The sequence below is a fragment of the Salminus brasiliensis genome, chromosome 22 (assembly GCF_030463535.1).
Source record: "Salminus brasiliensis chromosome 22, fSalBra1.hap2, whole genome shotgun sequence".
Classification (NCBI taxonomy): domain Eukaryota; kingdom Metazoa; phylum Chordata; class Actinopteri; order Characiformes; family Bryconidae; genus Salminus; species Salminus brasiliensis.
In genome coordinates this window covers 13,467,178-13,486,523 of record NC_132899.1, presented here as the reverse complement: position 1 = coordinate 13,486,523, position 19,346 = coordinate 13,467,178, and the positions used below count along the sequence as shown (strand labels likewise).

The window sequence follows — 19,346 nt, the reverse complement described above, 5'->3', positions numbered from 1 at the left end:
GGTATTAAAAAATAATACACATTGTTGCTGTCATAGAAAACCTTGTATAGCCTATGGTTTTTTTTTAGTTTTTAAATTGTTAAATCTGACAGTTGTTTTTTTTTTTTTTTTTACATTGCATCATAATTATATGATCAAAGAATCAGTAGAAACACTCCAAAATGACTTGAAATAAACTCTTTTCCTTTCTTTGAAAGTTAAGGTTTTTTTTTTTATTCCTTCCCCTGTAAAGTTGCAACTGTGGAAATGCAAGAGGTTTTTGTGTTACAGCGAAAATATGTATGACTACATTATAGTATATTTATTAGATAGGCAGATTACTGAGATGCAAAACCATTTCATTTCCTTCGTTTTTTTTTTCACTTTTTACATTATTCAAAAGCTCCAGACACTTTTTACACTGTGTGAAAAAATCATGATGAAAGCATCAATAGAAATGGCCTAAAACAATAAAATCTATTTAAAGATTGCCAGTTTGGAGATACAAGGCTTTGGCTCCGAGTGCTGATATGCTTCATGATAAATTGGTTATTATCAGTACTAGAACACTGAACAACTGCAAGTATTAGATGCATAAATCAGACCAATTATACAGATTTAGACCAATTATAAACCACAACATCCAGCATTAACTGCAATTAAACTGTATAGAACACTGTGTTATATGTATGTTGAATGTAAAACAAAATATTTGTGTACAAGTGCTTTATTAGCCTTTTTAAACAGTGCTTGGCTGTTTTGCTAGTGTGGTTCACTTGTTCCAACAAAGTTCAAATGGTACTTTATTGTCTACTGTGAAAATGAATTTTAGTATTTTGATGTTAAAGGACTAGATTTTTAAGTCTTGAGTGCTTGGCATCTGCTACTTGTACATTTGATCAGCTAATTCAATGTGTTTGTAATTCCAGAAGGTCCCTCTATTGAAAAGCATGACTCAGTGGACTGGGAAATGACTTAATTTTAGGAAACTCTTTTCTTCAACCTCTTAATGAAATGAAGATCACTTAGTGCATGGATGAATATGCCTTCAAATTTTCTGTGACATTCGGGAGTGGATGAATTATTAATCTTAGAGATGTGATTGGGGGTGCGAATGGGGGGAGTTGTAGAATTTGAAAGTTGTTCTACAAGGGCAGCTGCCTCACCTTAAACTATAGAAAAGGCAAATATTATCTTTCACCATAAGAAAACATGTATGTAGATATTTACTTCCATGTGCTTCTCTGAAAGTGGGACATAAAGCATCCATTGGACTGAAAGCCGCACAGTGCTATTTGATGTCATACAGCCAGGATTGGGGATGAATGTATGAATGATTGCGATGTCTCGCTGTGCCCTCGTCTTTTAAGGGGCCACTCTGACACTTTGAAGTTTCTTCATTGATTTTTTGTGCTTCTGTTACACGTGGTTGAGAGCTGAGGCTTTCTTCTAGCTCTCATTTGGTCTGGATTCTACCCTACAACAGAGCTTTAGTACATGGAAGAGCGTATTAACATTATTTGACATGTACTAGTAAACACGCATGTTGTGGTGTTTGGATACTGCTGGCTCGTTGCTTTGTACCATTCTCTGTTCATTTGTTTGATTTCTGTGTGTCTGGGTTGTGTCAGTAATTTGGATTATGTACGACAGTCAATATTTAGTACACATTGTACAAATCCTGAAATGGTCATTTAGTCACAAATGTATGATTTTTGATTCTAAGGAACTATATTTTAAAAAAAGATGTGATTGTGAAAAATCCTTAAATTGGTGAAGAACCTGGACATTCACTTCTTTGAACAAATATAGTACGTCTTCTTTACAAAAATGATCCTATATAAAACTAAAAATCCTTTTTTTTCCTAAGCATCACTCAGATAATTCTTTGTAGCACCTTTATTTTTAAGATTGTAGCTTGCCCACCTCCATGTTTCTACCTCTACTTTTCACTTCAGTACCAAGACGAAGATTCCCTCATGCTTTTCTATTTGTTTTACAAATATATTTGTTAACATGTTTATTTGCAAAATAGACACCTAGCATAGCAGAAATAATGCAAAAAAGCAAAATACCATATAGAGACATTACAGTCAACCTGATGCACACATAAAGCATACAAATGGAAAATCATTCTTGAATCAATTCAAATCATCTAATTTCATTTTTCTTTACCTGCAACTCATCCTCCACCATCTATGGATCTCTCTATCCAGCTCTTTTTTTCTCTCTCTCAGCATTTTGCTCTTCTCATCAATCATTCAGTTTAGTAGGGGTCCAGTAATATTGACTTTTTATGGTATTTTCATTGTCTGTTCTAGTCGGCTCTAGTCTGCAGATTCTGGAGCAGTTTAAGTCAGTGTTTGAGAGAGAAAATCATAAGCCAGGGTTATGCTATGCAATTTCTACCCAGATGTAAGTTTGGGTTGATTGGCTTCAGTCTGTGAATTTTGTCCCTAAAATCAGAATCAAGTAGTTTGTAAGGGGCACAGACTCTGATTTTGGGGCTCCTTATTTTAGTTTCCCTAAATGATGTAGCAACTACTTTCTGGTAGTCAACCCCCTCTACAGTCTGTACAGACCATGCTAACTATGTCTTCCCACTCACAACCTAATCTAAAAGTGTTTTTCATGTTTCTTTTGTTTTGGGTCAGTGCAAATGGTGGTGCAATCTGCATGTCCTAGGTAACACGAGACACCTGAAAAGTGTTGGTGGTGAATATCGTCCCATTCCAATTTGTGATGAATTAGATCATGTACCCATAACTACAATCCCCACAAATCGCCCCCATCCCTTCTACACTCACTCCCTCTGCTATATTTTTCAGCGTGTGTGCATGTGTGTGAGAAACAGTCTTGTACAGCAGGGGAGGAGTGAAAAGCTAACTCTGCATGAGTATGACTGTATGTGTGATTGAGAGTGACTGAGAGAGAGAGAGAGAGAGAGAGAGAGAGAGAGAGAGAGAGAGAGAGAGAGATAGAAAGAGAGACACAGAGTGAGTGAAGTGAAGGAGTGAGCAAGAGTGGACCAGCAGAGAGGAAATGAAAAGCTCAGGCCCAGAGCCCATCTCAGGGAGCCATTAGACTCCTCTCTCAGCCTGCCTCCCTCTCTTCCTCTCTCTCTCTTTCTCTCTCCCACAGTGTCCGTAAACTAATAGTCATTCACCTGGCTGACAGCAAATCTGTTCCCCGGTGCCAATGGGGGCTGGCTGGGTTATGTTTAAGGTTAGAGAGCCCTGGAGGAGGCCATCGTTTCTGCAGGGCCTCCTCATGTATTCCCTGGGGAAGTGCTTATAGCCCTGCCTGCTGCCGCTGCTCTACTGATGAATGCCGTCAGCATGGGGAGACACTTTCAACGTAATGACAGCTGTCTGTTGGAAAGGACATTCTGTAGTCAAAAGAACTAGGGGAATTTATCTGGTGGCCGGATGTCTTTTTTGTGTCCAACCACACACACAGACAATAGAAGGTGAATACACATGGCATGTCTCCATGCCATCAAATCTGACACCAGAGGTCACACTGAGATAATGATATAGGGTCAGTTTCTTGGTAGGACATACAGACCCTGGCCTATAAATGCAGCCTAAACCACACTGCATACACAGGCACACCCATACACACACATTAGGGCCTGACTGATATGAGCATGCTGTTGATAATATAAATTAGATGCTTAAAAATAAAACTTAGTTTCAAAACCAGTAAACAAATAAGAAAATAATAATTTTGTAGACTTAACTTGCAATGAATGTGTTTTTTTTTTGTTTTTTTTTAGTAAATGTGACGCAATCAGTTGTCTTGCTTTTCCTAAGTAAACTCACAGATTGTAGTTCACAGGGCAGTTGTCAAATTTAAGTTTCATTAAGTTAAATTTCAGTTCTCAGTGCTGACATTTCTTAGATGTATAAACAGTAGAAACTTAAAAAGGTGTAAAATTATGAACACAAAACAAACCAATCATAATCTCAATGTCAATGTGAATCAGAAATCAGACTTATTTATATATTATATTTTTATTTATTATATTTATATATTATTATATTATATTTATTTATATATTATATTTATTTATATATTATATTTATATATATATATATTTTTTCCTTTTTTTCCAGAATTATTTTTCCAGATTCCAGCAGTATATCACTCAAGCCTCAACACAGAATCGAACATACATGCATATACGCAAATAGACTCTCAGAGACTTTTGTCAACACATACTGTAAGTGAACACACACAAGACATTCTAAACCAGCGCACAGCTTTCTGTATATGTATGTGTGTGTTTGAAGCCTCTGCTGTTCCCTTGTGCGCTCGTTGATAATGCATGGCCCTGGGTAAGTGTGTGAGTGTGGCCGTTGCTGTCGAGGACCGACACGGCTCTCATTCTGCCTCCCAGCAGAAACCTATGAATGTATTCAAAAGCCGCTCCCCCCTGCGGTCCCCCGCCCATCCAGTTTCACAAAATGGAGTCTGTCACACACCCTTTTTAAAAAACAGGACAATTACATCTCATGCAATTTCCACGAGCCGGGGCTCGTTTTGAAATGCATTTGTGTTATACTTAAGTGTTTTTCCCTATAAACGCAGTTTAATGTTCAGAGGGAGTGATCCAGCATTTGGGGTTCCCTACTGAAGGATCTGGAGGGACTTTCAGTGGAGGCATGGGAATGGACAGCAGCATGAAGCAGATACAACAGCACTTGAGAGAACACAGTAAAGCCATTAGAGGAAGACAGTGGAGTTCCTTTACTGTTAAACCATTTTCAGGCTTCTTTTCTTCTGTTCCTTTCTATCGTGCCTTGCACATGTTTCCACTTAGATGCCTCTGATGTACACATTACTTTATGAGGTTAATGCTGGGTTAGGTGGATTAGGGTTAAGGGTCTACAATTCTAGGAAATAAATAGAGATTCTTTAAACTTTTAACTCTACCTTATGATACATTTAGAGCCTTCCTTTACTCTCTGATTTTTAGTGGCATGGATTTCACAAGATTTTGGTCCATTTTGACATGATCGAGTCACGCAATTCCTGCCAATTTCTTTTCAGAGGCTCTACTTTCATGATGCAAATCTGCTGTTACACTACATGCCAGTGGTACTGGATTTAGATTCAGTGACTGGGAAGACCACTGAAGAACACCAGTTTGGGATGTCACCATGCTTGTTGACATGGTGCATTATGCTGGAAGTAATCATTAGAAAAACTGTAAACTGTGATCATGAAGGGATGCACATGGTCAGCAGCAATACTCAAATGGGCTGTGGCACTCAAGTGATAACTGATTGGCATTAATGAGTCCAAAGTGTGGCAAGAGAATATTCCCTACACCATTACACCACCTCCTCAAGTCGGGACTATTGACACAAGGCAGGTTGAGTCCATGGATTCAAGCTGCTGGTGCCAAATTCTAACCCATCCATCTGTGTGCATAAGCAGAAATCGATAGTCAAGATCACCCAGTTTTGCACCCAGTTTTGCCCACTCCAGCTTCAGATTTCTGGGCTGACAGAAGTGGAACCCCGACATGGTCTTCTGTTGTTGTTGCCCATCCGGCTCAAAGTTTGGTCATTCTGTCGGCAAAACTAATTGCTGGATGTTTTTTTTTTTTTTCTTAATTATACCATTCTGAGTGAAATGAGTTTTGAGACTCAAAATTCCATTAGATCAGTTCTTCAAACAAACAACCAATCCCTTCTAGCACCAACAATCATGCCATGCTCAAAATTACTGAGCTAACATTTTTTGATGGCACAGTGCTTTTAATCTCTATTCAAAACACATTATGATACTACCTTTATTGTTGGATGCACACAAACTGTGCATGTTCAGAATTCAGATGTGCTTATTATTATTCACTGTAATCAATCAATGTAATGACGCTAAAGAAGAGAGTGATTTATAGGACACATATTATTATATATTAAGTTTTTTGTTAATCTAAAAGGGTTTTCACACTCACACATCTCATGTACTAACATGGTTTTCTAAAGACAATATCCACTGAAGGATCTTGAAGAAACCAACAAATGTGGTTCTACAAAATTTAGAATCATTTATTTATTTTATTTTTAAGAGTGTCCGGTCATGTAGTTGTTAGTGTAAATACTCCACAAAGATAGGAATATGTGTGATTTGTGTGTATATATACACACGTGTGTGTATGTGTGTGTTTCCATGTGTAGAGAGCTGCCAAAAGCAAGAAGTGAGTGAAAATGGAGACAAATCAATATAAATGATGGGGAGAAGTGGCTATCATTCAGGGGGAAACAGGTGCAATATCTCTCTCAGATAGGAGAACATCCATCACCGCCAGACTTTAATTTGAGATGTTTAGGCCCCCGTCTGCTGATTGTCACACACACAGAGAGAGAGAGAGAGAGAGAGAGAGAGAGAGGGAGAGAGAGAAAGCGCGCCAGTAAGGGTTAAGGGTAGCCAGGTAGCCAGTGCTTGGCCACTGCAGCGGTGAAAGGACAATGTGGAACGAGTAAATGAAGGAAGAAAAAGACACTGAAGAGCAGACTGGAGCATGGGGAGTTGTGAATGTCCTGTACTCTCCATCATGTGCTTGGTTCAATAGCTTCAATTATTGTTTTAGACCTAAAGCTATCTAAAAGAAACAATAGCCATTCTTGTCATAAGGCAAATATGTATTGATGTAATGGTGTCATCTGGAACTGCAATTTGCTCAATTCCTTTTCCATCTCCTCATTCACATCAATCCCACACAACCATATACTGAAAATTAAGAAATGGCAGGTCTCATTTTTTTTAATACATTCATAATCCATGTGATAACAGTGTAACCACAGGTGATTCATTGTTACAAATGTATTATAGTAGTATGGCTTCTGTCAATAAGTACAGTATGCAAATCATCAGTTTTGACTAATTACATATGTGTCAATAGTATAGTACAGTAAAGAAAATTCTCTTATGTATTTATATATGTGTAATAGAGTGAGAGTAATAATATAGTATTTATATGATTTGCTGTTTTTCTGCTACAACTTTTGAGACGTGTATTTACAAGAGTGAAAAACGTTTACACAAGCTGTACCACTGTAATACATCTGTAGCTATAACTATGCACTTAATATAGAGTATTATAAGTATAATTTACATGATTAAAATACATCAGGTGGTTGCAAAATGTCACTGTTGGACAGAAACCAGTGTTTCTATTTTTTATATTTGACTTTCTTTTGCAAAATTTGAATCTGTACACACACACATGCATTTTTTCACTTTTTGACACAGTGGTAATCCAGCTTTTGTTTTTTACAATGTATCAAAATGACATAATGAATGGACCTATAGAAATGTTCCAATTGACCTTTTCCTGTAAAGTTGTCATTTTGGAGATACAAGTTTTTGTATTACATTAACACAATTCTATTCCAAACCTAGTGAATTGGATTCATGTACATATACATTATTATCTATATGCAGCCACTTGTTTGATATTTAAATCGTGTGGCATTTTTTTCAGGGTACGTGAACACAGATAAGGCTCATCCGGAGATAAACAGTGCTGTGATGAGCCTCTTTTATTGTGGGTTTAAACTCCAAGTAGCCCAAGGTGAAGAGAGTCGCAGTGCTCCAAATAATCTGAGTTATTGATCGGCTCGAGGCCCAGGCCTGCACTGTGGCAGCAAGAGTGCTGATAGCTGCCACATCCGGACCAGCGATCAGTTAGCATCCTTCAGCCAGCATCATAATGATAATGGATACTCAAACGTATACATATCTCTCCTTCTCTCTCTCTCTAACACACACATATATATACACCAAACATACACACACACACCTTATATTTCACAGACACACAAACACATGCGCACTTCAACAGTTAGATTTCAAGATACCCATCACAGCAATGTTAATGGATACTTACATCATAGAAATGGTAAAACTAACAACTACTAAATAAGAGTTTCTGGTGTTAATAAAAGCAGTAAATGTGCTCTTTAAAAGAACTTTAGATCATATTGATAAGGCTAGATGGCCAGAGTACTAGCTCCATAAATGTCTGGGAAGAGCTTGTCTTATTTGTGGCACTAACATAGCGCTAACAAAAAACACTTTGTGACTGCCTGGCTTGACAAATTACTCTTTATTTTATGAAGAACTAAAAAACCTTAAACTAAATTGTTTTAGGGAAGTAATTTTTGTAAACAGCTATTGGTACACTATGGGTAGATTTACATGCATCAAAGTGTCTTAAGAGAATCTCACAGTTTTCCAAATTACTGTTAAAAGCACATATGAAACCCTTCTGGCAGTGTGATCACTGCCTCTACTTATTTTGTGAGCACTGCAGTCTTTTCCTGAGAAATGTCACAGCCTAAGAGCTACTAAGAGCTCACGTTCAACACGCTCAAGTTCAAAATCACACAGTTCATAAATTACTGAATTGAACATTTGGTGCAATTAAAGAGAGAATTTACAAAATTACAAAATTTCTAAATGCTCTCAACCAGGAAATCAATTTCTGCTGAAACATAGCCCATGGCTTCAAACGGTAAAAATTATCTAAGTAAAAAATAATCTGTTCTTTTTGCAGCAATTTGATTATGTCAAAATTTCTCATTAGCGAGTCTGGATCATCAGACCAAGCCATCAGCATATGAGAATATGAGAGGAGAGGGGGGAGAACTCTGAGAACTTTTGGGTGGTTTCTGTTTTGATAAATGATAAATGGAGCTAAAACTGAGAGATTACGGAAAGTGGCGGGGTGGTGGGGTTTTGCGAAATCTCGTATAAAAAAAGATAAAATTTCTTTTAGGTTTTTAAAATACATTTAAAAGCCAACATCTTCAGCACATGAACATGACTTTTTTGCTGTAATTTTTAGCAATCCTGCACATTCCATACATATATAATGTACCAAATCACATACACACAATTATACATCACATACACACAAAAATATTCTACATCACATAGACATATCACTCCCACACAACCACACACACACACACACACACCCACCCACCCACCCACACTTCAACAGTTAGTTTCCAAAAGCTATCAGCATTACATGAGTCAGAGAGAGAGCCACTCTATCCTGCCATTAAAATTACATGGGGATGTGGAGAGAGAGCTGGAGGAGGCTGGGCTTAGGAAGTTGAAAAAGAACGCAGTGATTGAAAAAGGGAGAGGCAGGTGAACGAAACGAGATAAAGCCAGATTACAGCCTGAAGCCAGGATGAATTAGGGGTCGGGAAGCCTAACGTGAAGAGGAAAAAGACAGAGCTGAAATGCTGGGAGGAAGGCAAGAGAAAAGAAGGAGGGTGAGGGTGTGGGGTTAGCCAGGCAATGATACACACGCAGGGTGAGAAAGTGACAGTGATCCGCTCACCCATGCACTTCAGGCCAGTGGACTCTGTGGCCTTAGACGAGCTCATTGTGCCTGCTCTCTCACACACACAGCTTCATCAATGTCTGTGTACAGCCGTATCCTCTCCATTCTCTGTCCTAGTGACAGGTGATAGTCAGCTACACAATAAATCCACAGGATTACCAAGGATCTGCCCCACAGCAGATAGACTACAGTGGATTTCCCTCTGGTGTAGCGCTCTCCTCATTCATCCGCCCATTCAAGGCCATAGAGCTTCATCAGCACCACATCGCCTTTCGGGAACATCTCCCCTGACCGAGCACTTATTCAGCCACTGCCCGTGCACTGAAAGCGCCTTAGTGTGCACCGCCGATAAGCGGCTGAACTTTTTGTATTGAATAAGGAGCAGAGAGTTGTGATTCTGAAATGAAGAGCATATGCTTGGGTCTGTCGAGGGTGAGAGTGTGGGAGAGAGAGGGAGGAAGAGGGAGAGGCACAGTAGATAAAAATGTTACATATCACAGACTTGAGTCACAGTGTGGTCAAATCTGCCCTCTGTGTAGAAGAAATATTGTTGTGCAGTGGACTGGACAAACATTTTAAACAGGCAGACCCTCAATTCTTTTCTGATATAGAAAGCAATTCCCTTGAACTTTCCCAGAAGGCATCAGACGTCTATTCAACGTCAAAAAGAATTTGGACTATAAAGTTGAATTTTAGGAAGTTTTGACACCTGCACTTTTTAGTCCGGTTAATTCGGACGCTTGTTGTTTTCACCCTTTGCGTGATTTGGGCAGGTGTGAATACAGTAATCACACCTGGAGCAACCAGCAAGTTCATTAGCCCATTTTGTTGAAAGGGGGGCTTTATCCTTAATCCGACGCCATGTTGAACATAAGAACTCCTATTCATATTTAACCAGTGGTCACTAATAAGGATATTTATGATGCCTCTGGTTCAATCTTCAACATTAGATCTTTTGCTACTTAACACCATGAATTAAAACCAACAACATATCAACTGTCTAAGATAGTTCAACTGACGTTAACAGTATAATGTTTAGCAAACATTGGGTTTTGGTCATTATGCCTTACAACTAAATGTTCTTATTTTACATTAACGTGATGTTTGGTAGGTGTTGGATTTTGTTTACTTAACATCAGATTTTTACAACCAGCAAAATATTGTTAGCTGTTATAACTATTCTACATCAAATGTATGTTAGTAGTAGACATTGTCATGACTTGTCCTACATTTTGGTCACCCAATGTCACACAACCTCATTCAACCACATAATAACATCTACGGATGTTGTTGGCCAGCTTCCTAACTTGGCCAGTTTACTGTGTTGTCCATTTAATTACTGAATAATAAGGCTTAGGAGGTCATACTGGGAATTTAAGGGATTAGTCTTAATAGGGAATTCCAGGGATGTTTCAAAATTGCTGCATAATAAAATGGTTAAGATGGACACAAAGTCCTTCAGAGTGCTTTGATGTGAAATACTCTGTTCTGTTTAAACTTATTGAATCAGTTTACAGTGGTGGTGGTGATGGGAACCAGTTGGATCAAGGAGAGTTTAATGCCTCTAAAAGCAGCATCATAGAAAGTTGTTACACAAAATAGTTATAAATACACCTCCTGATGCCAATGGTTTGCAGTAGTTTTGAAGAAAGTTTTTGGTATTATTGAAATCAGCATTACATACAAAAAAAATCAGAAGATGCATGTGGGTTCAATGAAGGTTCTGGATAGCAAATAAAATAACTGTAATGGTTATTTATTTTACACATTGCAACCCTTGATGCCCATCACCACTACTGTAAAGTACGTCAATTCGAGTCAATATGTTTCTCTGAAATGAACCATTTCACAAATACTCCAAATGACTGACTACAGCTCAGCTACTAAAACATGCCTTCTTTTGAGTTGAAAAATTGTGGAAAGACTAACAGTTATGCATAGCAACTACTATTACTACTAACTATGCAGGAATTTAAGGCATACATTAAAGCCTGTAGAGTTCATTAATATTGGTCTTTTGCCTATTCTAGTGGGTTAGCCTAAAGTCACATTGTTAAAGTATGGTTACAGACGCTAAATTCCAGCCTAGAACTAGCATTTAATATCTTATTTGTCATTTTACTTGGTATTCTTTAGACCCTTTTTTGTTCCTTTTCTTCATGAAATGTTCTCTCACTGCAGTACAAACGTTGCATTGCACAAACACATAATTTACAACCATTGGGAACCACTGCTGTGTGCAACCATTTCTCATGGTTAGCCTAGCCACTGATCTATAGTTTAATAAATACAACCAAGCTAGCATTAACATTTCAAACAGCTTAGCCCCAAAAATCCACCCAGAGCAATAGTTTTTTAAACATCAGAAGGAGGGCTTACTAGTCCTAGAACCGAAAAATATTACTTTAGGAACTATTGTGGCATTTCAGTGCAAGGTAAGCAGGCATGTTTACATTAGTGTCCCTTTAAGGCCTTCCATAAATAAGTATACCAACAACTGTTTCCTAGCTACGCTAAAGCTTCAGTTTTAAGCCTCCCAAGGCAGTGTGTGTGGAAATTATTTGGGTTTGTGATTTCTTTTTTTTTTTTATTAACCAGGAACTGCACACACACACACGCACACACACACACACACACACACACACACATTTGTATTTATTTATGTTTCAATAAAAACATAAACCAATTTTGGACCAGACATAACAAGCGTACATCACCAGGCAAAAAATGCCCACAAGCGCTTCCTGGACTACCGGTGTTAAGGTGATTCTGTGGACACAAAGCTACAGTCCATGTACGCATCTGTCTGGCCCTTATAGACTACAGATCCTCCTGCATAATGTGATCTCTCTGCCTTAGATGTTCCAAATGAATTTTGATGAGTGAGAGAAGGGGATACAGGCACCTAGAGAGACAGAGAGAGAAAAGGGGCAGACAGTAAAAGAAAAGAGGGGGGCTGCCAACCTCGTACTCCTGATCCCCCCATGTCTCACAGCTCCCATCTGCTTTCAGCTGATTAGTCATCAGAGAACTCAGCAGGAAAATCAGAGAATTTTTTTTCTTGGTCTCCTTTTTTATATCCATTTGTAGTACGTATGCCCCAGTGGTCAAAGCAGAGCTTCTTCTCATTAAGGTTTGTGTGTTTTGGTCCTACAGTCACTCTGGAGAATTATTTGGCAGACCAGTTCTGCTTTAGTTTCTCCAAGGACAGATCGTGTTTCATGTTACCATCCAGCTGAGACAACTGGCTCAGGGATAGTATAAAATAAATAAATAATCTGTGTGTGTGTGTGTGTGTGCGTGTGTGTGTGTACCTCTCTCTCTCTCTACTACATACAGTTGCAATCCAAATGATTCAACCACCATTGCAAATGAGGTTTGTTAGCAAAATGTACAAACTTTCATTTCAATAAACCATTCAATCAAACAAGACGAATTTAAATAGCTCAACACTAATATAACAAGTGCTTTCTCCACATTCAACACAAAATGCCACTTTTAATGATGACTGCAGTCTCAGAATTATTCAACCCCTGAAAAGAATCCCTCATAAGAGCACACATTTGCAAATCAGGTGGCAAACCAAGGGCTTAATTAAGTGCACCAGGTGTGCTTAAGATAAAACACATCAAATACCTAGTCTGACTAGGGGTTTGTTGACTACAATGTTTGACTGCATGTTAGAAATTTGTCAAAGCCAAGAGAATTGTCCAAAAAGTTCAAAGAAAAGATCACTGCCTTTACAAACAAGGAAAAGGATGCAAAAAGAGCAAAGGACTAAATGTTCACAGAGACACTACCTGGACATGGCAGAAAGCAGATGCTATCACTATCACTTTTGTTAAACTTTTTAAAATCTTTTTTATTGTACAAAATCTTTTTTGGACTAATCAACATTTGCATGAAAAAAGATTCAATTTAACAGTGAATTTGAAGTTTAACATTTTAACAAACTGTGATTTAAACTGCCCTCTCTCAAAAAGATATGGATAGATAGTTTTTATTAGTCACTGGATTTGGCAGTTGTTGTTTTTTTTTTTTTTTTTTCACTGCTTCAGATTAATGGACCAATAGATATGTTCCAAAATGATTTGGAATAAAATCGTTTTACACTGACTCCCATTAAAGTTAAAAAAGTTTTTTTTTCCTTTCCTTGTAAATTAAAGAGATATAAGAGTAAGAGTAAGGGGCAGCGCTGGGCTATCAATAACAGGGTTGTGGGTTCGATTCCCGGGCTCGGCAAGCTGCCACTGTTGGGCCCTTGAGCAAGGCCCTTTACCCACTCTGCTCCCCGAGTGCTGGAGTTGGCTGCCCACCGCTCTGGATGTGTGTGTACTCACTGCCCCTAGTTCACTAGTGTTGGGTAAAATGCAGAAGACACATTTCGCAGTACCCTGTACAGTGACCAATACGTGCACCTTTACCTTTGTATGTGTATATATAATAAAAGGCTGATTCAGATTTTTTCACCTACAAACTCCACACATATAATGAGAAGCAGCAAAGAAAATAAAAGAACAGACCATGAGCAGACGTTCTCCCTGGGGCAAACCTGCCGATGTTACGTTTCTAAATGTAGTTACACTTAATAATCTGGTATTCTCAACTCTCTCCATAAGTTTACTAACGTATTTGGTACTGTATTAACGTCACTCAAATGCTCCTCCACAAGGATTTGGGTAAGCTGGCTAAAACCTTGAAATCTTTGAAATTGATAAATTGATTACAGGCACTCCATACATCACAGCATGCATCACATTACTTGTTCTCTTTATATATATATAACTGTACAGAAACACATCTTTGGCAAGTTGACTATTTGTTCTCAGGTTCTGTTGAAATGACATAATCTTAGAACTTTCTTTGTTGTTTTGTGATTGTTTTGTTGGTCCCCACAGTGTGCGGTGTGGGGGCTTGTGTTAAGGTCTCGTCATTGTAGTCAGTGTTTCCATGCGTTTCAGATTGAAAATAGTCTGTCAGCACGTACCTGCATGGCAGCGATTTGATATTAGTCCCACCGTGGAATCACGGGAAGTTGTTTTTCCTCCCTCTGGCAGCTATAAAAGGCATCATGTTGTGAATTCACTGTCAGAATCCGTATATATCTCTCGCGTGGCTTATCTGGCTAAGAGCAGTAGCATCTGCCTCACTATCACACTGGGGAACAGAGTAAGGCATTTGTGATCCAGCTCTGCTTCACTTGTTTTTGTGTGTGTGTGATTGTTTATGTGTTAATGTGTGCGAGGGCATGCATGTGTGTTATATCTACCTGCAAATGAGAAACGTTGGAATCGCCTAATCCCTCTTGGATGACACAAAGTGCTTAATCTTTGCAGTGTTATATTAATTTCTGTGTAAACATGAGTCCACGATGTCTTAACCAAGCAAGAACACCTTCAACTGTGTTTTTTCTGTTTTGCTTTAATCTGTCACTCACTCTTTTGCATTCCATCCATATAGATCTTGTCACATGCATGTGTCAGTTCAGTGCCTTTTCTTCCAGCATTGAAATTCATTGTCATATTTGACATCTTGCAACATGGTGAAGTTTTAACTCTACTGAAGAAACATTACCCTTCATACCCTCTTAAAAGTACAGGTCTTCAAAAGGGGTATTCTTTAGAGTAATGTAATGTATAAAATACCCACTTCTCCCTAAAGAATGTTTGATTGAGTTTTTCAAGAACCCTCCCCTGATTGGGAACCTAAAGAGGTTCCTCTACAGATTCATGCTACATGTCACATGCATATATAAGTCCAGTCTCTTATTGCTACTTGCACCACTGGCAGAACTGTAATCATGTTTGACTTCTTGTAACCATGTCAAGTCTCATCTCTAGAGATGAGCTGAAGATGTCTTACTTTCCATACATTCTAAAAACTGAAGATGATAAAAGAAGTACTTTTGAGTCATAGAAAAAACATTGTTGCACTTTTATTCCCCTGAAAAACCTACCAAGAAAGCATACAGTTAAGGCTTCAAAAGGGGACAGAAGTGGTGTTCTAAACGAGTTGTTCTTCTATAGCAATGTTTTATGTATCGCCACTTTTGCATAGAACCATTGTCTCTTTAAACTTTAAAGGAAAAGGAAAAAAAGATCATTCTTGATATTGAATAAATGTTTGGGCCATTTATGGTGGTAAATTCATTAAGAAAGATTGACACAATGGAAAGGACAGGTACCGGATTTGTCAAAAGCAAAAATGGAGTTACGATGACAGCGATTATATGTTTGTAGTTGTTTGTTCTTGCTGAAGGCACCATTGTGTGCCTTGAACTTCATGGTCATGTTTGACTGTCAAGTTTCATCTATGCTGAAGATGTATTACCATACATAAGTTTGAAAAAAGGGTTCAGCAGTGCCATAAAAAAAATAAAAAAAAAAAGTTTCAGTGACATCTAAAAAACCTACCCAATATTAGGTTCTTTAAAAGATGTGAAAACTTTTTTCTTACGGAAATCTAAAGTATAAGTTACAAGTTCAGAACATTTTTCAACATCATCCAATCAAGTTCGTTATGATGTTTCACATCTCCACTAAAGAAGGATTGCCTGGCATACGAGCCATTGTTATTTCCCTAAAGAATGTTTTACATGTTTCCACTTAGATTTTGAATGAAATACATTATATAATTGAAAGGTTCTTTCTGGAATCCAACGTTCTACAGCATCTCCTACTGTTCTTTGATGCTGTATATATTTCACATGCATGTGTAAGCTTAGAGCCTTTGCTTTTTGCTGAATGCACCACTGCCTGCAGTCAAGTTCATCATCATGTTTGACAGTCTTGGAAATTAAGGTGCCAAAAAGGGTTGATTGGAACATTGCCATACAAGAACCATTAAAAATCCTTTCGACTAAGTGGTTTCAATTCCATTTTAAATCCATTGAAATGTTCTTTGGGGAAATAAATGTGGCATCGCCCCAAAGAGTGCACACTAACTTGCACGGATCTTCCACTTGTGGTGTTCTGCACTGCTGGCAATTTGTTCTCCTTTTCCAACAGCTGAAGCTCTTACAACGGCTGCATGATGTCGCCTTAAACTCTCAGAGCATCAGCGTTCGAACCTCAGTTTCAGCATAGACCAACAAAGCACATATCCACTTTTATATGTAAATGCTCTGGGTGTAATTGTTTGGGGGGGAAAGGCAGTTAAGAATGTGGCAACATAAGCACACCGATTGGAGCTGTCCATGGTGCTGTGCAGTAATCAGAGCCCACTGACTCCAGTCGTTCCATCTGTTCCAGTATTGAACGCACTTTCATCTCATCCTTTAATGTCAGCCCAGCAAAACAACCATACATCAGCAATATTACCTCTACTAAGTAAGCCGCGCTCAGGACAGAGCAGTGAAACACACACACACACACACAAACAAATATACACACTCAACTTGCACACACTCACACATTCTATTTCTTCTCCAAAACGAGCGAAAAGAAATCCGCCACTTTCAAGGACGCAGGGATTAATCACTGAACTGTGTACTCATGCGGATGGAGTCGGGAAAAGCACCCAGGCTTTGCAGGCTGATCAGAGAGAAGATTTGAAGAGAGTGACTGGTCAGTCCTGTGGGTCACTCTCCTTAGATCTGTGGTTGGACTTGAGCTGAACTGAGCTGGACCTGGTCCTAACCATTCACGATAGCATCTCCAAGAGTTTTCTTTATTCTGCTTCTTCTACTGCCCTCTGAGCTTGCTCAGTGTATGCGTTATTGCCCCAGTAGAAAAGCTCACATCAGCAGAAACACACACACACACACACACACACACACACACATGCTCAAACATACACGGGACAGTGCTGTAGAGAGGGAAAACACAGCCTTACCTTAACTGAGTCCTTTGCTGGAGGGAATATGGTACAGAAAGACTCGAGCCGGGTACAATCCAAGAGCTTCACAAACTCTCCCCCCTTCTTCCGTCTGTCCTCATCAGACCTCTCGGCTTCTTTTTCCCTTCACCTTCCTCTTCTCCCTCCTCTTTGAGCCCCTTTAGCGCTCATCTACTCTGTTGTTTCTCCTGTCTGCTGCCTCACTCGTACACTCATCCCTTACTGCACACAAACGCCAGAGTGAAGAGAGCTGAGGCGCGTGCCGCTGCTGAGGGGATAGGGAAAAAAACTGAAAAGGCAAAGAGACAGTGTGTGTGAGTGTGTGTGTGAGTGTGTGTGTGAGAGAGAGAGAGAGAGAGAGAGAGAGAGAGAGAGAGAGAGAGAGAGAGAGAGAGAGAGATTGTGTGTTCTTGTGGTTTTGGAATGAAGCGAACGGCAGAGCAAAAGAGAGGGAGTGTTTTTGTGTCAGAGAGCCAGAATGAGAGAGAGAGAGAGAGAGAGAGAGAGAGTGAAAGAAGGGGGAGCACTTTGCTGAATGGTGCTGTACTGCGTTGCACTGGCGTCTGTGCTGTCTGTGAAAAACTGAAAAGGCAAAGAGACAGTGTGTGTGTGTGTGTGTGTGTGTGTGTGTGTGTGAGTGAATGTGATTGGTTTGAGTGCGACCCCTGTCAGGTCTCCAGAGTGAGGGATCTTCATCAGGCAGATTAGAGAGACAGAGGACTCTCCCCCATCAACCCCAACCCCCCACCACCACTTCAGCCCTCGTTCCCGCCCTCGACTCCTCCTCCTCCCCTGCTCACTCACTCGCTCACAGTCTCCCGCAGAGAGGCAGTGATGTGTGCTGCGGTCACCACAGGGATATTCTAATCGGCCCGCGGGTTCTGTCACATGGGACCAGCGGCAGGTCTTCCAAGTGTGTCCCCTTGCAGATGCACCGGAAGGAGGGGAGGGGGCTGGGTGGAGTTTTATTGGGTGTTTGTGTAAGTGTGTAGAAGGGGAAGCTGATGTGGTTGTGTGGAAGTTAAACTGTAATTGTGTTTGAGGGTGCTTGGTGAAGGCACAAGCTTTTTAGGGGCCCTAAGCAGGGTATCTAGGAATTTATTGTGGTGGCAAAAGAGAAAATATGTACTTTTAAGGTCACTCAGACAAAGAAAATATTGTGGTAAATAAAATATGATTTATTGATCTGATTTATTAAACCACTGCATTTAAATTATTACCAACAGTTAAAGCAAAGCTTCATCAAATTATTCTGACACTCCAGTGACTAAAAGGGAGAATAGCCTTGCTACTCCGGACTTGGTACAGTGCTAACTGCACCATGTAACTTTGGTGAAGCGGTCAGGGCAATGCTTGTGAAAACTGCATAACACTATTTAACCCCAGTCATATTCATGAAAAATCCTCTAATATTACCCTACCACATCAGTCCACATGCTTCTTTCACTATCAGTGCCCGTTCCCGACTTTAGGAAGAAATGCCAATGCTGCTTTAAGCTAACTTACATTCACTACATGGAGAAATAAAGGCTCTCTTCTGGTCCAGTAATTGTTTTGGCTACATTAGTTATCTACCTGGAATAGTGGAGATGACTTCCTTCCTGCAAGCAGCCAAACAAATGCATTAGCTCGCCACCATTAGGCTACTTAAGATATGATAACATTATTGGCTGTTTTTGTCTTTTATCTTCCAAATCCAGACACAGACCATGTTTCAGATGCATTTAAAATGACCATTTAGTAAAGGGAAAATGCAAAAAGCTAGTATTTTTCTCAGATCCATAGTTAGATGATTCTTAGGCCCACAATGTACCCCCATATAGCCATGCTTCAAAAGCAAAGGTAAAAAAAACAGTAGCCTTGAAAAGGAAAAGAAAGTAACATGAAATGGTCTTCTGATGCCACAACACATTGTTTTATAATACTTTTGCAGTAAGGTTTTGACCTAAAAAGTCATTCATGGCAGACAGGTACATGCAGACCCAAAGAAAACAAATTTTTATATATGTATTTCACCATTTTCAACTTTACAAATAAAAACTAAGAAAGCTTGTATTTGGTTTGATGGTTGTTTTAGATGATCCCTGGTTCCTGTCACTAGTATGAAGTTTCTCTACAATACCCCATTCCTGAGCAAACCAACCTGGCTAAATTAGTC

General features: G+C 39.2%; 1 protein-coding gene across 1 annotated transcript in view; it reads right to left on the bottom strand.

Moving 5' to 3' along the window:
- The window catches only part of cdh12b (cadherin 12b), a 154,822-nt gene extending 137,088 nt beyond the window's left edge, over positions 1 to 17,734 (bottom strand). Inside the window, exon 1 of the mRNA XM_072667018.1 lies at positions 17,186 to 17,734. The gene's annotated coding sequence lies outside the window, so the exon portion shown is untranslated. The remainder of the gene's footprint in view (positions 1 to 17,185) is intronic.
- Positions 17,735 to 19,346: the final 1,612 nt, after the last annotated feature.